This window comes from Mustela putorius, unplaced genomic scaffold (assembly GCF_011764305.1).
Source record: "Mustela putorius furo isolate JIRA1106 unplaced genomic scaffold, ASM1176430v1.1 tig00003987_pilon_pilon_pilon, whole genome shotgun sequence".
Lineage (NCBI taxonomy): Eukaryota > Metazoa > Chordata > Mammalia > Carnivora > Mustelidae > Mustela > Mustela putorius.
This window is the reverse complement of record NW_025422126.1, coordinates 10,581,976-10,599,070: the sequence shown is the minus strand read 5'-3', so window position 1 is coordinate 10,599,070 and position 17,095 is coordinate 10,581,976.

Genomic DNA, 17,095 nt, shown 5'->3' with positions numbered 1-17,095 from the left:
AGGTAGTCAAGCCTATCTCTCTAATCCTAAACCTTGTGTTCTTATACTCCAGCACACTATCTATAGACATGTAATGCCATCAATAGAGTAGAAGCAAATGCAGTTATATAGTTCTATCTATGACATGAAGAAACTTCTTTAACTTCCACTTTTCCTCCCTCAAAAAGAAGCTTTGTATCCCTTCAAATTCTTGTTCCACTGCTTGCTTGTCAGCTAGAGGAACCCAGGCACCCTTCTTTCCTAGAGTATGAGTACTACAATCACTATTCTGGAGGACTGTCTTGGGAACGATCAGCATGTGTTTATCATGTGTGTGTTTGTTCACTCATCCCTTTAAATAGATTTCAGTGAATGCCTGGGAACAGTACTCTGTGCTAGGCACATCTTGAATGATTAATACATGCTTTTTCCTTTGTACTTTAATCTCAGAAAGTCATTGTGGCTTTATATGAATTTTGTAATGTCATAAAAGTTATGTTACTCAGTTTGGTGCTAAAGTCCCCAAATCCAAGGTCAGGGAAAGAAGGGATTTTGACAAACTTAGGTGAAGGACAGAGTAGTTTTTTGAGAATTCTCCCTTTACCAAGAAAAGCGCTATTCACTTTGATTTGTGAATATGGATATTTCATAATACTGGGGGTGGAAAGGAATCCATGTGAGAAAAAGGATGTAAGCATTGTTCCACCAAGCTGAAAACTGAACCATATTTTTGTAACGGTAATTTGTGGTTAAGAGCAGCCACAAATTAAGGCATTTTGAACATTTTTACTGGCTTAGTTTTGAGATAAAAAATGTTTGTCTAATGAATATTCAGCCAATATGTCTGGCATGGTGTTGTATCTTAAATGTTTAAAGTCACATTAGTCACTAATTTATGAATACACTACAGCATTTCTCTTCTGGCCATTTAAGCACAGTTGAAAGCTACAGATGAGGAATTCAAAACTGTGGTATGCTGAATATAGAACAAAATGTTCTCTTTTACTTGGATCCTTGAAAGTCAAATCTCTAAAGGGGATAAGTTTTGAGGAAAGGAAATCTTCACTCAGTGTCATAAAGCTAAATGGGATATTTAAAATCATCTGTCCCAACACCTCACTTCAGAAATCTGGGGCCACAGAAGGCAAATGGCTTATCCATTCCTACAGCAACAAATTACCCCAAACTGGCTTTTTTTTTTTTTTTTTGTGACAAGTGTGCACAAACTGAAATGCACAATTACGTCAATAAAGTAGGTGAGTGGAGGAATGAAAGGGGGTTGCCCCGGACCTGTACCACCTCCCACATTGTCAAGTGGCTCCATGGAGAAGGAGGGTAAACTGATATATTATTGATGCCTGGGCTCTTTCCATTGTTCCACACTTCCAGACTGCCTCTTTATATAGAAAATGTCCATATCCCAGTTGCTTTATTTTAGATACAAATACAGTCCTTCATTCAACTCTGTATGTTCACTTTTTACTCTGTTAAACATCCTTGAAAAGTTCTTGTATTCTTAAGAGCTATGTGACTGAGGCTCAACGACTGTTTCTTACCGCTGCTCTTAGAGTTTTGTAAGAGATGACACATGGCACTGGCACTCGTACATTGTAGTCTGGTCTTCATGTTAGACTAGAACTGCGGTTGGGAATCTTTCCCATCTTCTGGAGGTGACTTGTACCACAGCAAACTTGAGTTGGTGAAAATGCCTGATGTTACTCAAATGTGTGCTAGGGGACATTAGCACATGGTAGGTAGAATCTTCTCAGATACTACCAATCCCTAGACCTAGGAAAGCTCAAACTCTCCCCCCAAGCATCCATTTATCTTAGGAGTGTATGCCTTTATATTCTCTTTATCCTCCCACATTTTTTGGGCATTTAAAGTTGTCTATACTTTGCTCAGCATCAATCCACACAAAAATTGAAGTACTCACTGATTTCCACAAGGAATTTTACATGCTGAACACCACATAAGCTTAGTAGAGTCTCCAAAGTTTAGAGAGGAAACACATTCCTTCATCCAAAGTTTCTGCTTCTTGCTGGCTCCCTCCTTCTCTACCCTGTTCATTCCTATTTTCCCCTTCACCATGCTGAGCTCCAGGTTCTCTTCTCATCTAGCATGCAGAGCAATTATGTTCTCTTCTGTTCTTTGTCCTAACCAAAATCCAGTGAAGTGTTCAGGAATTTCAACAGAAGCAGGGTCGCGGGGGGCGGGGGGGAGTCATTCAGTCAGTACTGCTGACCCTTCTTAAATTGAGTGGTGATATAAAGTGATGTCTGGGTATCCATATGAAAAACAAATAGCCTAGCACTTCTCTCCTTACTTTTAATCTCATAAGGTATTTTGTTTGGTGAAGGGTAGCCCCCCTAGGGAGAACTCTCTGGTTATCCTCTGGGGAGGAAGAAAGAAATGGAGAATATCTGATACTGTTCTTGTCTCATAGAAATCAGGGGTGAAAATACTGAGACCAAAAGGAGAAAATGGGCATCCATCCATCCTTCATTTTCTTTGAGCAAAAAGATATAGTCAGGAGGCAATAGACTCCAGAAATTTCCAAGTTCATAAATGGAACTTATGAAGTTGTGCCTATAAAGCTTCATTCAATGATTCAGAAATCTCTATGACATCTAAAATCAAATGACAAAATTTTATTTCAAGAGTGTTAGCTTTTGCCTGAAGTATCAGACTCTGCACATCTCTAAGGTTGCCCCACATCCATGAGTCTGGATGCACTGCAGCACTGGCTCAGTTTTACAAGTGCTTATGAACAGTCCTCCCATCCTTGTCCTTTTGTTGAAACCCACATTAGACCCAATCTGAATAATCAGTACCCTCGTTTTCCTTGCCACATTCCTTTTTCTTGGCCATTTTGGGTCTGTCTGATCTTTCCTTCTGATGGCAAAAGAAGAAAGTAAGTGAGCCCATAGGAGAAGAGAATGTTGCCTCCATGTCTGTTCTCTGTTCTCAGTGCTGCCTCTACTTTCTAGTACTGTGTGCCGTCTCTAGTCCCTAAAAGGCTTGATAGTCACCCTCACTGCCAGGGACCATACTTTCACAGTGGAACATGGTGCCTTCCTCAAAGGAGAGCAAGGAGGGGAAGATGCCTGACTACTAGAGCTCAGCTATGAAATATGTTGTCAGTCAATCAGTCATTGTCAGATGTGCAGATGATTAGCATCAAGGATATGTATTTATCAGCAGGGAATAAATACAGGAGCATCGGGTATAGGCTCTTAAATAAAAGTGCCTTCTCCACAAGTAGCTCCACTTCAAGTCTTGGATTCAGAGAAATATTTGAAATCTTGCTTCAGCAACGTCTGCATTGGCCTGGCTAAGCTATCTTTCAGGAAGTCAAGGCTTGGTTTTGGTTCCCGGGAGTCTGATTTAGGTATCCCTTGAGGTTAGAAACAGGAATTGCAAGTTAATATGGGAGAATACAACTAAATACACGCAAAATAAGAAATTTAATTTATATCACTATTTCCAAAGGGATGAGTTACGAAATGCATTGTATGGTCTCAGGGAAGAACAATTGGATGAAAGTTATAGGAGATGACCCACAGAGAGGGGAGTGTCAATTAATGAAAAAAATGATCAGACATGAGGGTCCTTGGGAATCATGTTAAAAAGTTTGGAAAACATCCAAGATCAATTGGGATTGCTAAAGATTTTTAATCAAGGGATTTACATGGACAGATCATTTTAAAAAGACTAATCAGAAGAAGCATTTAGAATGGATGGCACTGTAGCAGGGAAATGGGGAATTGGTTGCAAGATTAGGAGGCCTTTGGAGTAACTGAGGCAACAGGAAGGGATGAAGGAATGGGCTATGGGTGAGTCAGGGGCTGGTGAGGAAAACTGACTCTATTTAGGGTGTTAAGTGGATGGGGTTGATGAAATGTGGCCTAGAAGAGAAGTGAAGACAATGACTATCTGAGACTTCAGGCTTGGGAAATACATCAGTTTGTAACCAATCACACCACCAACAGGGATGTACCTGATCAAATACCCCAGTGCTTATGCATCATTAGCCCCTACTCTTGGGAAGCCTGAGAGTCAGAATAAAGGGTTGTGAATTTCAAGCTACTTGTCCATACTTAGAAATGCCATTCTTTCACCAAAGAGGCAAACTACTAATCAGCTCCCTCAAGTAAGCGCTTCCTTTGAATATGAAATAGAGTGTTAATTCCAGATCTGACCATGGAACATACTAGATAGGGCCCTGAGTTTGCTGTGAGCACCTACAAGTATTAGTAAAATTTCCCATCACAATTGGTGTGGTCACAGGGACATTCTTCCTCAAACCCCTTTCATTTTCACATCTTGGGTACATGTTTTTATTTTTGCTTCTTCTTTGCCATCTTTTTAGGATTAATTCACATGGAGACCCCAGACCTTTTTCATTATACTAATGTGGTCAGAGCAGTGAAAAAATGTGAACTGAGTGTTTATTCAGGGGACAGTCTGGGTGCAGTTATGGTACATTTCTAAATAAATGGCATTGATATCTTGGAGTCTAATTCTTTCCTTTTACTAAAGGAAATTACTCACATTCCATAGCAAGTCAAGACACTGAATAGTATGATTTCTCTAGATGGCTCAGTAGTTAACTGTCTGACTCTTGATTTCTGCTTAGGTCATGATCGCAGGTGCATAGGATCAAGACCCACATTAGCTCCATGCTCAGCAGGAAGTCTGAGATTCTTTCCTTCTCTCTCCCCTCTGTCAAGTGTAGGAAATTGGGTAGTATATTTGTTCTTCCTTTGTTTAAAGGTTATTTATTTATTTTACAAAAAGAGACAGAGATAAAGGAAAAACAAAACAGTCTCAAACGCTTTCATGGTTTAATTCCATCTTTTTTTTTTTTTTTTCAAACTTGCCTCTAGTCATTTATTTCAAGTTGCCTAAATAAACTAAAATATACTCTTTCACAGTATACTACCCAATTTCCTATACTTGTTCTGTTCGTGCTCTTCTCTCTAGATTAGTCCTGTTCAATGGGATATTCTGTGATAAAGAACATTTTTAATAAATGTGTCACCAAATAGCCACAAGTTACATGTAGTTATTGATTGAAACTAGAAACCAGTCTAGTTCAAATAAAAAATTGATTTTTTATTTATTTGTATTTCAATTAATCTAAATGTAAGTATTTTTAAGTGACCAAGGCTATCATATCAAGCAATTTAAGTATAGATTGCCTCTTTTCAGTCCCAGTCCTCCATGGCTCCATTCAAAAACACAATATCCCCTTTGAATTTGCATCTTCCTTTAAATGACCATATCCCAAAAAACTATATCCCAACATCAAGAAATAAGAAAGGGCGCCTGGGTCGCTCAGTCTGACTCTTGATTTCAGCTAGGTTTATGTTCTCAGGTTGTAAAATTGAGCCTTGTGATCAGCTTCATGCTAAATGTGGAACCTTCTTGAGATTCTTGCTCTCTTGCTCTGCTCCTCCCCCTTCACACATACTCTTTCTCTCTTAAAAGAGGAAGAAGAAGAAGAAGAAGAAGCAGTAGCTCTAATCAACAATCTAAACTTACACCTAAAGGAACCAGACAGAACAAGAACAAAGCCCAAGTGAGTAGAAGGAAAGAAATAATAAAGATCAAAGCAGAAATAAATGACATAAACTAAAAAATATATAAAAATTTTATGAAACTAAGAGCTAGTTCTTTGAAAAGATAAACAAAATTGATAAACCCTTAGCCAGACTCATCAGGAAAAAAACAAAAGACCCAAATAAATACAAAATCAGAAATGAGAGAGAAGCAACAATTGATACCACAGATATATATATATAAAATGCTGAATAAATATTGATACCACATATATATATAAAATATCTATAGATATAGATGTATATATCTACTATGAAACATTATATGCCAATAAATTAGACAACCTAGAAGAAATACAGCCTTCTAAAATTAAATCAAGAAGAAATAGAAAATCTGAACAGACCAATTACTAGTAATAGAATTGAATGAGTGATCAAAAATATATGAAAAAATAAGAATTCAGAACCAAATAGATTCAGAGGTGAAGTCTGTCAAACACTTAAAGAAGAGTTAATTCCTATTCTTCTCAACTATTAAAAAAATTAGAGAGGAAGGAGGCTTCCAGATTATGAGGCAGGCACTACCCTGATACCAAAGTCAAACAAGGACATTAAAAAAAAAAAAAAAAACAGAAAAGAAAAGAAATGGAAAGGAAAGGAAAGGAAAGGAAAGGAAAGGAAAGGAAAGGAAAGGAAACTAAAGCCAATATCCCTGAGAACATAGAATAGACACAAAAATTCTTAACAAAATATTAGCATACCTCATTCAGCAATATATTAAAAGTATCACTCATCATAATCAAGTAGGATTTATTTGGGGGATGCAAAGTTGTACAATATTTGCAAATCAACCAATGTAATACACCATGTCAATAAAACAGAGGATAAAATCATAGCCTCATCTCAATATATGCAGAAAAAAATATTTGATAAATTTCAACATGCATTCATGATAAAGACTCTCAATAAGGTGGGTTTAGAGGGAGACTACCTCAACATAATAAAGGCCATATATGTTAAACTCACAGCTAACATCTTACTCAATGATGAATAACAGTTTTTCTTCTAAGATCAGGAATAAGGAAAAGATGTTCATTCTTGCCACTTTTATTCAGCATATTACTGGCAGTCCTAGCCACAATAATAAGACAAGAAAAAGAAATTAGGAGCATCCAAATTAGTAAAGAAGAAGTAAAAATTTTACTATTGGAAGATGACATGGTGTTACATATTAGAAAACCTTAAAGACTCCACCAAAAATAAAGTACAAGAAACAAAAACCAGAAAAACCTTCTAATGAATGAATATATGAATGAATGAATAATAATATTTATTAAAAAAAAAACACAATAATGAATGAATTCAGCAACATTGCTGGATACAAAATTACTACCCAGAAATTGATAGTGTTGCAGAAAAAGAAATTAAGAAAATAACTCCATTTGCAACTGCACCAAGAAGAATAAAATTAACAAGTAGTAAAAGACCTGTACTCTGAAAACTATAAAGCAGCAATAAAAGAAATTGAGGTTGACACAAATGGAAAGATTTCATGCTCATGGATTGGAAGAATTAATATTGTTAAAATGCCCATGATACCAAAAGAAATCTAGATTCATTGCAGTCCCTATCAAAATACTAAGAACATTTTTTTTCACAGAACTAGAACAAATAAAATTTATGTACAACCATGTAAGACCCCAAATAGCCAAAGCAATCTTGAGAAAAAAAGCAAAGCTGGAGGTGCCACAATTCTAGATTTAAAGATACATTACAAGCTATAGTAATCAAAACAGTACCATATCTTTGGACAAAGGCATATAGCTCAGTGGGACAAAATAAAGAGCCCAAAAATAAACCCACAAGAATACCAGTTCACCTATGACAAAGAAGGGAAGAGTATACAATGGGAAAAAAACGAGTCTTTTCAATAAATGGGAAAACTGACCAGCTACATGCAAAAAGAAAGAAAGAAAGAAAGAAAGAAAGAAAGAAAGAAAGAAAGAAACTGGACCACTGTCTTACACCATATACAAAAATAAACACAAATGGATTAAAGATCAAAACCATAACATTCCTAGAGTAGAACACAGGTAGTAATTTCTCTGACATCAGCTATAGCAACATTTTTTTCTAAATACGTCTTCTATGTCAAGGGAAACAAAAGCAAAAGTAAACTATTGGGACTATATTAAAATATAGAGCTTTTACACAGCAAATAAAACCATCAACCAAACAAAAAGGAAGCCTACTGATTTGGAGAAGATATTTGCAAATAATATATCTTGTAAGCAGTTAAGATCCAAAGTATACAAAGAACTTAGGCAACTCAGTACCAAAAAGGCCCAAATAATCTGATTAAAAAATGAGCAGAGGACCTGAATAGACATTTTTCCAAAGAAGACATACAGATGGCCAACAGACACATGAAATAATGCTTTCAACATTTCTAATCATCAGAGAAGTGCATATAAAAATCATAATGAGATACCACCTTACACATATCAGAATAGCTAAAATAAAACATAAGAAATAGCAAGAGTTGGCAAGGAGGTGGAGAAAAAGAAACGACTATACACCCTTAGTGGGAATATAAATTGGTATAGCCATTGTGGAAAGCAGTATGGAGGTTTCTAAAAAAATTAAAAATAGAAATTATCATATAATCCAGTAATTCCATTGCTGACTTATTTACCTAAAAAAATGAAATCACTAATTGAAAAAAGTATATATAACCTTATGATTATTTCAGTATTATTTACAATACCCAAGATAGAAGCAATGTAAGTGACTGTCAATAGATTAATGATGAGGAGGAAAATGTGGCATATACACACACACACAGAGACTGACTGACAGGCAGACAGACATTAAAAAGATGAAATCTTGCCATTAGGGATAGCACAGATGGATCTGGAGTGTATTATGCCAAGTGAAATAAGTCAGACCAAGAAAGACAAATACCATATGATTTCACTCATATATGGAATCTAAAAAAAGCAAGCAAACAAGCAGGTAAACAAAAAGCAGAATCAAACCTATAGTACAAGAATAAGCATATTTGTTAGAGGGGAGGGTACGGGGGTGTACAAAATGGGTGAAGGGGAATAAGAGACACAGACTTCAAGTTACGGAATTAAAACAATAAATTTAAAAATGGCCATAACTCTTTAACTCTAAACTGCTTATGATATACACATTTCTACATTTAATCAGTTACATGGCTTGTCTCTGATGGTAGATTATATGATCTTAGAGAGGAGGGACCCCATCATTTGTACTTCTGTGCCCACTCAGTGCACAGTATGGGCCATTCCACAGTGTTTAAGCTAATAAACATTGCTGATGGACCATTTGAAGATTTATTGATTGATTGATAAACTAAATTAATAGGTTATTCTATGAATTAAGTTGAAAAATGTTTGACTCCTAACCTGCTTTTGCTGGATACCTCTCTTTTATCTGAGAAGACTGAGTCATCATTTAGTAGTCATTCTTTTGTCCCCATTATTGTGATGCCCATATAATCTTCATATGGTTAATCTGTCAAACTAAGAAGCTAAACTCCGTTCCACATTTATAAGATAAATCAAAATTAATCATATCTAAAGAAGCAAAGGAAGGAAGGAAGGGTAAGGATAGTACAGGAGGGAGGGAGAAAGGAGAAGAAAGGAAGGAGAGAAAGAAGAATCAGTGGTATTAAATGTAATTTGAGGAATAAAAATCTTTAAAATTTTTTAAGTAATAGAAATCATGTGAGTACTAAAAGTTTTATCACCTGCCCAGAGCATATGTATACCCCAATACATACTAAAGGATGTACATCCAGCTTATAATTTTAGAGATATTTAATGTTCAAGAAAATTCTTGATACCTCTAATGATGAAGAGTAGTTCACTTGCAAAAGATGCACTATAAAATAACCCTGATATTCAGAGTGTCTAGGTGAAAGGTTATAGGTTATTAAAAGCCAGAAAACTACCATACTTCTTCCCAGTGAACCATTTTTTATTGTAAAACTCACTAATGTTCCTTCCCTGTAAACATGTATAAGCAATTTATAAAGCAACCTTTATTAATCCCTCCAACTAACACTGCCTTTGGAACATATTAGTTATATAATAATTAATTTTTCACCTATTGATTTAAAAAATGAATGAGTAGAAAAATAGACTTATCTCATATATCTCATATATATGAACTAATATCTAGAATGTATTAAGAATTCCTGCTACAATTCAATATGAAAATGTATACAACTTAATAGAAAAAAGAGCAAAACCCTTGGACACTTCACAAACAGGATATACAAATGGCCGATAAGCAAATAAAATGGTTCTCAACATCATCATTCATTAAGGAAATGCAAATAAATACCATAATGAGATACCACTGCACATCCACAGGAATGACAACTTTGAAGATAAACAATACAAGGTACTTTGTACTAGAATTATCACGGTAAAGAATAAAATCCAATGACTGTCCCCATGGTGCCTAAATTATTCAGAAAAAAATCAGAAAATAGAAAGACACTAAAAATATTGTATGATCAGTTTTATGAAGGCAAAGCACGGAATGCTCTGAAAAGCAAAAAGTGACATGTTTCTTTGCTAGAGAACTGTATAGTAGACAGTTATAGAGGGGTAGGCAGTTATCAAAGGAGGATCAAGCAGAAAACTATAAACTACTTTTTCAAGAACGCCACCTTGGAATTCTCAGACCATTAAAATTTATGTGCAGTTCTCTAGCATTATTCCAGTAAGAGAGCCCTTATAATTTTAGCCCTCTACCAGATTTTTTTTTTTTAACTCAGCTACTGTTGCAAAATGTGTTCAAGGAAATGAAATGGCAGAATAATTATAGCAGTCCCCATCATGGTAATTAGCTTGCATTCATGTCTCCCTGGTGCTTCCACCATGTATCTGGGTCTCCTTTGAATATCAACTTGTTTTATGTTCTTATTAGAATCCTTATTGGTTCCAAGGGTTCTTATTGAACCCTGATGCCATTGAGGTAAAGAGGATTTTATAGAGAATGGAGAAATTTTTCTTTTATACTTTCAGAATTTTTAAACTAATTTCTTTAATTAGACCAAGTTTCAATCCATTCCTTTTTGTTGAGGGAAAAAAAAAAAAATCTGTACTTACTGAGCAAATGTGCCTCAGGGTTTACAAAGGCTAGAGGCCTGGTGAATGTTGTCTTCAGGCCCAGGAATGCTTGGTCATGACATCTAGAAAGGAATGTGGAAGTCACCCATCTGACCATATGTATGATCATCCCTACACCTTCCCAAAGCTATTGGGTTGATCTCGTCTTTTCCCATCCAGACTGGTCACATGGGGCCTTCAAAGTAAAGCTGTCACATTGAAGAGCTTTTATTCACTTTTATCACTTTTCTACAAGGTTCTGAAGGGAATTATAAATTACTTAGTACTAGTTACATGTGCTAGTTCATTTAATGCCTGCATCCACTTTAGGAAATGAAGATCTTACCCTTATTATGCAGATTAGAAAAAAGTGAAGCTCATGGGTTAAAATGCCTTGCCTAAGATCACAAGAGCTAGCTCATGGTCGAGCTGTGATTTAAAACTGTCTTTTTCCAGACTAATATTCCTATTACTACATGCTGCTTATAGAGAAGCCATGCATTGAAAAGTGTCTGTCACTTTCTCCACAGTTAGAAAGTCCCTGAGATACCCTTCTCCAGAATGGGCTTAGAGGAATATGACACTTTATATACCAGTATATTATCTTTGGATTTTGGGGCACACCCATGTGAACACTATTTCTCAATGAACTTTGACTATAGATTATCATCCAGATTATATTGCTGGGATATTTAGACTTCCTTAAGAAAATACAAATACAAATATAAATATAAATAATAAATAAATATAAATGGACTGCAAATTTCTATCAGATTTGCAGAGGATATTTTGAGCATCACTTGATTCAGGCCATCTTAGGAAATTAAATATTACCTTTAAGCAATGACTTCCATACTGGGGGAAAGAAAAAACAACAGCAGAGCTTTTCTTTTCAAACAAAATGCTATGCACAATCTCCATACTATTTTATTTTATTTTATTTTTAAGAATTTTTTTTATTTAAGAGAGAGCGTGATTGAGTGAGAGAGAGAAGGAGCAGGGGGAGGGGCAAATGGAGAAGCAAATAACCCATTTAGCAAGGAGCCCAACGTGGAGCTCCATTCCAGCACTCCAGGATCATGACCTGAGCCAAAGACAGAGGCTTAACCCCTGAGCCACCCAGGAGTTGCACAATCTCCATATTAAACAAAAAGGTGGAGCTGTGGGAGCAGGGCGCCCTCTCTGTCCCTGGCCATTCCTCACCCTCAGCCCTACCTCTTTCTAATATACTTTCTCTGAGCCCTTAGGTCTCTATGAACTAGAGTTTGAAAATTGCCTACTAAATTCAAGTATAACCTAAGTTAGAAATCTGTAGAAGTATCTACTGATAATGTCACTCTCAGTGTGGTTATTTAAAAATTCACTAATTTTAAGGATTTATTTTTGTCTGAATTTGTCAGTCATCACAAACAACAAACACCTTTTCCAACACTTCTGTCTCTCTCTCTGTTATTCCCCCGGCCCCTTTCTCTCTGCACTTGTGTGTGCATATTATGTGGGAAAGGAGATGCATTTAAACTTAGAATTCTGAGGCTTAGGATGATCAGTTCAGTTGCCCAAATCTTTAACTCTCATAATTGTCATGTTTTAGATCTTAAATCATTATGCAAGGGGCATTCTCTTTTTCTTGCACTGTGTATTTCTCTGACCTAAAACTAAAACCCTTGACAATGTAACCCCCACAAAGTCAACTGACCTTCCTACGTATAACCTCATTCTATTATCTTGAACATGCACCAATGTTTAATTAATGTCTACGTCCTCTCTTCTGGCTGAAATCCTAAATCCTCCAGCTCAGGACAAGACAGGAGTATTCACAAACAATACTCCCCATACCCAACAAGCTTTCTGTCTCCCCTTCTGTAAGTCCCACTGGATCTCTTTTATTTATTGTTTTGTTTTTTGTTTTTTTTTAATTTCCTTTCCTTTCCTTTCCTTCTTTCAAATTTCTTCATTGTGAATACTTTTTTAGTCCAATGAATCTTTCTTCATAGGACAGCATATAAAGAATGTAAAGAAACATATTTTTTCCTAGAAATAATCACTCTCAACATATAACTATTGAGCTATGTGGGGAAAGTCTCTGCCTCTCTAGGCTTCAGTTTCCCTTCCTTGCTCAGATATTAATGGTATCTATCTTGCACCTAGATGGGCTTATCATGGCTTCAAGATGAGGGAATGGGTCTAGATGAAGAGTTCTAAATCTCATCTACAGTCACCAAATGATATGCTAATGTATCCTGTAGAAACTTTGTGAAATCTCTGAATTTATATAGAAAGTTTATATTTTACACAGGTATATATACCTTAGTGGGGGAAGATCCAAAACACTTAACATTTTCTTTAAAATAGCATGTATTGATATAGTCAGTGGACCCTAAGTAGTACATCAGGGTTACCTACAATGAAAAAATAAAGTTTTTTGTATCCCGTTCCAGACTTATTCAAATCTTTGGGTGAAAATATGGAACAGAAATGTATAATTTTAATACACTTCCCAGAAGATTCTGCCAAGTTTTTCCTGATTCATGGGTTAGTGAGTTGTGAACCACTGATTACAACTACTATACTCAAAGCTAAAATGATTATTCTAGATCTGTATTCAGAGGCTGAAGTGACTGACATTATATATGTCTTTATAAATCTCAGATGAGAGGATTTTTGATTCTTGATCACCCAGGTGAAAGAAAAAAAAAAAAGTGGAGAGGGGCTATAATCCTTGTCTATAAACCACCCCTTACTGCTCTATATCTTTATTCATGATCTTTGATTCAAGTATGTTAAATGTAATTAATGTTCAGTAAATATTTATGCAATAAATGAATGAATGAGTGACATGTGAAGAGAAACAAAATCCAAATTATATTAAGGCTGTGATTAAAATTAATAGTCTGTCCTTTAAAAGACCCTTCTAAGGACAGATTTCCTATGCAGATGAATTAATAAACAGCATAAACATGTGTGGTTGCATCTGAGGTAATGAATGAATACTGGATATAAAATGTTGAGTAGCAATGATGAAAATCTTTAGTTGATCCCCCTAGCAAATAACTAATTACTCAGCTTGCTCAAGTTGTCCAGTCTTGGCTTCAAAGACTGGTTGGTACTTATCTCCTTTCCATATCGGAGGGAACAAATATTTTGGCATATTGTCATCACAAATATAATTTAATTATAATTAAATCACATACTTCTCTGAAATTATTCAGAAGGAATACAGTTTGCTGCCATATTTTTTTTCTCCCCCTGTGGAGTTAGTCTGTGCCATTGGTTAATGTAAATTATTTTATCACAGAGAAAGAAAGCATTTATTCACTACTATATTATCTTGGGCAAATTATTTAGACAACTGAAGACTCAGTTCCCTCATATGCAAAGTAAGAACATTTTATTTACCTTTACTTGTTCAGAAGATAATGTATATAGATCAACCAAGCTCAGTTCCCAGAATAGGAATATTTATCATTATTATTGTAAATAAATATATTATAAATGATGTATTATTTCTATAAATGAATTAAATGTACATTTCCTAAGATTAGTGTTTACAGGGGTGCCTGGGTGGCTCAGTCATTAAGCGTCTTCTTTTGGCTCAGGTCATGATCCCAGGGTCCTGGGATCGAGCCCTACATCAGGCTTCCTGTTCAGTGGGGGAGCCTGCTTCTCCCTCTCCCACTGCCCCTGTTTGTGTTCCCTCTCTAGATGTCTCTCTCTCTGTCAAATAAGTAATTCTCTCTTTGTCAAATAAATAAATAAAATCTTTTTAAAAAATTAGAGTTTATAGAAATAAGCATTTGTACCTACTTTTGTCCTCATTGTAGATTTATGACAAGAGCAGTAGATATCCTGATCCACCTATTTTATGCTAATGAACCATGGATGATAACAGTTAATTGACTCTCTCAAGTGATTTTTGCATTCAAAAGATAAGCAACAGAACATGACCTTTAACCCAGACCTAGCCAGAATATTCAATGTTCCTTGTTTTACTGTACTATAGGCTAGGGGACTGCGTATCTTCCTGCAAACAAAACTGAAAATAATATCATACAATAGTTGTTACAGAAACAGTTGGGAACAGCACAGAGCCATGCTGAAATGAAGAGGAAGAGGCGGATGAAGTGATTATTTACATTAAGGTGGCAGTGTGGCCATTCCATCCGTGTACAGAGAGGGCACAAAAATACAAAAGTATTTATCAGGCTGCCAGACAGACCTGTGTTCAAGTCCAACTTTACACTATTTACTCTCTGATCTTGAACAAATCTCTTTCTCAGGTTTAGTGTCTTTTATCAAATGCAAAATGGGGATAACAGTACCTACTTGATGGGTATATTGTAGAGTTTAAATTAGGCAATATATGAAGAATAAATTAGGGAACCACTGTTAGCTATCTTTCTCATTACTATTTTAATGAGTTGTTTACTTCTTAAAAGAAGCAAACTTGGGGTGCCTGGGTGGCTCAGTGGGTTAAAGCCTTTGCCTTCACTCAGGTCGTGATCTCAGGGTCCTGGGATTGAGCCCCGCATCAGGCTCTCTGCTCAGTGGGGAGCCTGCTTCCCCCCCTCTCTCTGCTTGCCTGTCTGCCTGCTTGTGATCTCTCTCTCTCTCTCTCTGTCAAATAAATAAAATCTTAAAAAACAAAAAACAACATAAAAAACTTGAGTTTGAGGTCACGCTTTACCTTTTCATAGCTTTGTGATTTGGGATAATTATTATTTTTTTTTAATTTGATTTTTGAGAAAAAATATCAACAATAAGAACAAAAGCAACCATAGTAATGCCTGCCCTAACTACATGAAAAAAAAAGATAAATAGAATACAAGTTAATGGACGTAAAATTGCTTTTGAAAAGATAAATCATTGTACACAGTGAAGTAATTATAAAATATGTATTAGCATAGAAATATTTTACATTTTTTTTTCAATTGTTCGTGGCTCTGGGCTGCTAAGTCTGTGTATAAACAGACTTGTGTTAAATGGTAACCTCTTGCCTTTCACATAGATCCATGCAACATATAAATGAAAGTGCCCTTTGGACAAACAATTTCCTTATCAAGCCTGAACACACCAGGCCACCAAAATGGGAGCACAAATCACCTGCACTGGGAAAAGCTGTGCTAATTATTTTCAGTAATACTTATAGTTTCTTTATGATTGCAAAAAATAGTACATGTTCAGTGTAGAAAATTAGGGGGAAATATAGTAAAAATCACTTCACCCCCAGAACCTAGAGAATACCCGTTTTGTGCTAAATCTCCCGAGTCATTCTGAGAATGCTCAGGCTCAGAAAGTTGACAAGATTTTCCTTCATTCTCAAGGTCAAAAACTCAACAGTAGAGCTGTTTCTCCATGGAGTACAGCATTTTGTAGTGTGTATATCATGTGCCCCAAGTAATCCCAGATGTAAAACATTTGGGGCTTTCGACAGCTCTGCAGTCATTGAGAGAAATCCTTTTACCTTAATGGAACAAGAGTTCTATCTAGACCGTTTGACGGCAATCACTCCATCCCCTCAACTGGGTCATCTTCTAGATTTTATCCATCATGGTGGACCAAATATAGAAATAATGAAAACATTATGGCTAGATTCAGAATTTGAGAGTCATGTCTGGGGAATATCTATTTCTGCTTATTCAGCTAGCAAATGTGCTGATATTCAGCTAACCTATTTGTTTCTAGACTTAGTTCTAACTGTGTAAACTTAGGCACATCCCAGAAAAGGGCCTTGACTTGAACATATAATAAATAAAAATAAAAAAAAATAAAATGGACATATAATAAATAAATCCTCCAACATTCTGGGATGTTTTTGACCACAGAAGTGAAATAACAGCAACTGCAATACTTTAACCAACGTCTGAATATAGGATAAATCCAAGCCTCACCCGTATCCTCAAAGGCGCTCTCAGGGTTTTGCTCTACCAAACCAGGTAATGCCCGGATGATGTCACAATTTGTTCCCAAGATTCATTTTAAGACAGACCAGCTGCTGGTAGACGTTTAATATCCTTTCTGTAAGTTCCTTCTTAAAGAATGGAAATTATTTCTAGATACTTCTCAGAAGACATTTATCTCAGGCCTTTTTGACCAGGATTGAATTACATACTATTCCAAAAACAATTGCGGGCATAGCAAATACTTGTCTTAGGGTAATACACACTTGGTTTTAAAACGTTATGTAATTTTTGTGGCTTTTTGTTTTTGGTTTTTTTTTGGGGGGGCGATGTTGTTTTTTTGTTTTTTTAACAGATTTTGCTTAAGAATTTCTTCCAAACCCAGTCACCGTAAAGATAGTCAGGTATTTTCATGAACCTTATATTACTTTGAATCCATTTGAAATTTGTTGTCATGTATAGTTTAAGAAATGGTTCCAACTTCATTTTTCCCAATGTATTTTAC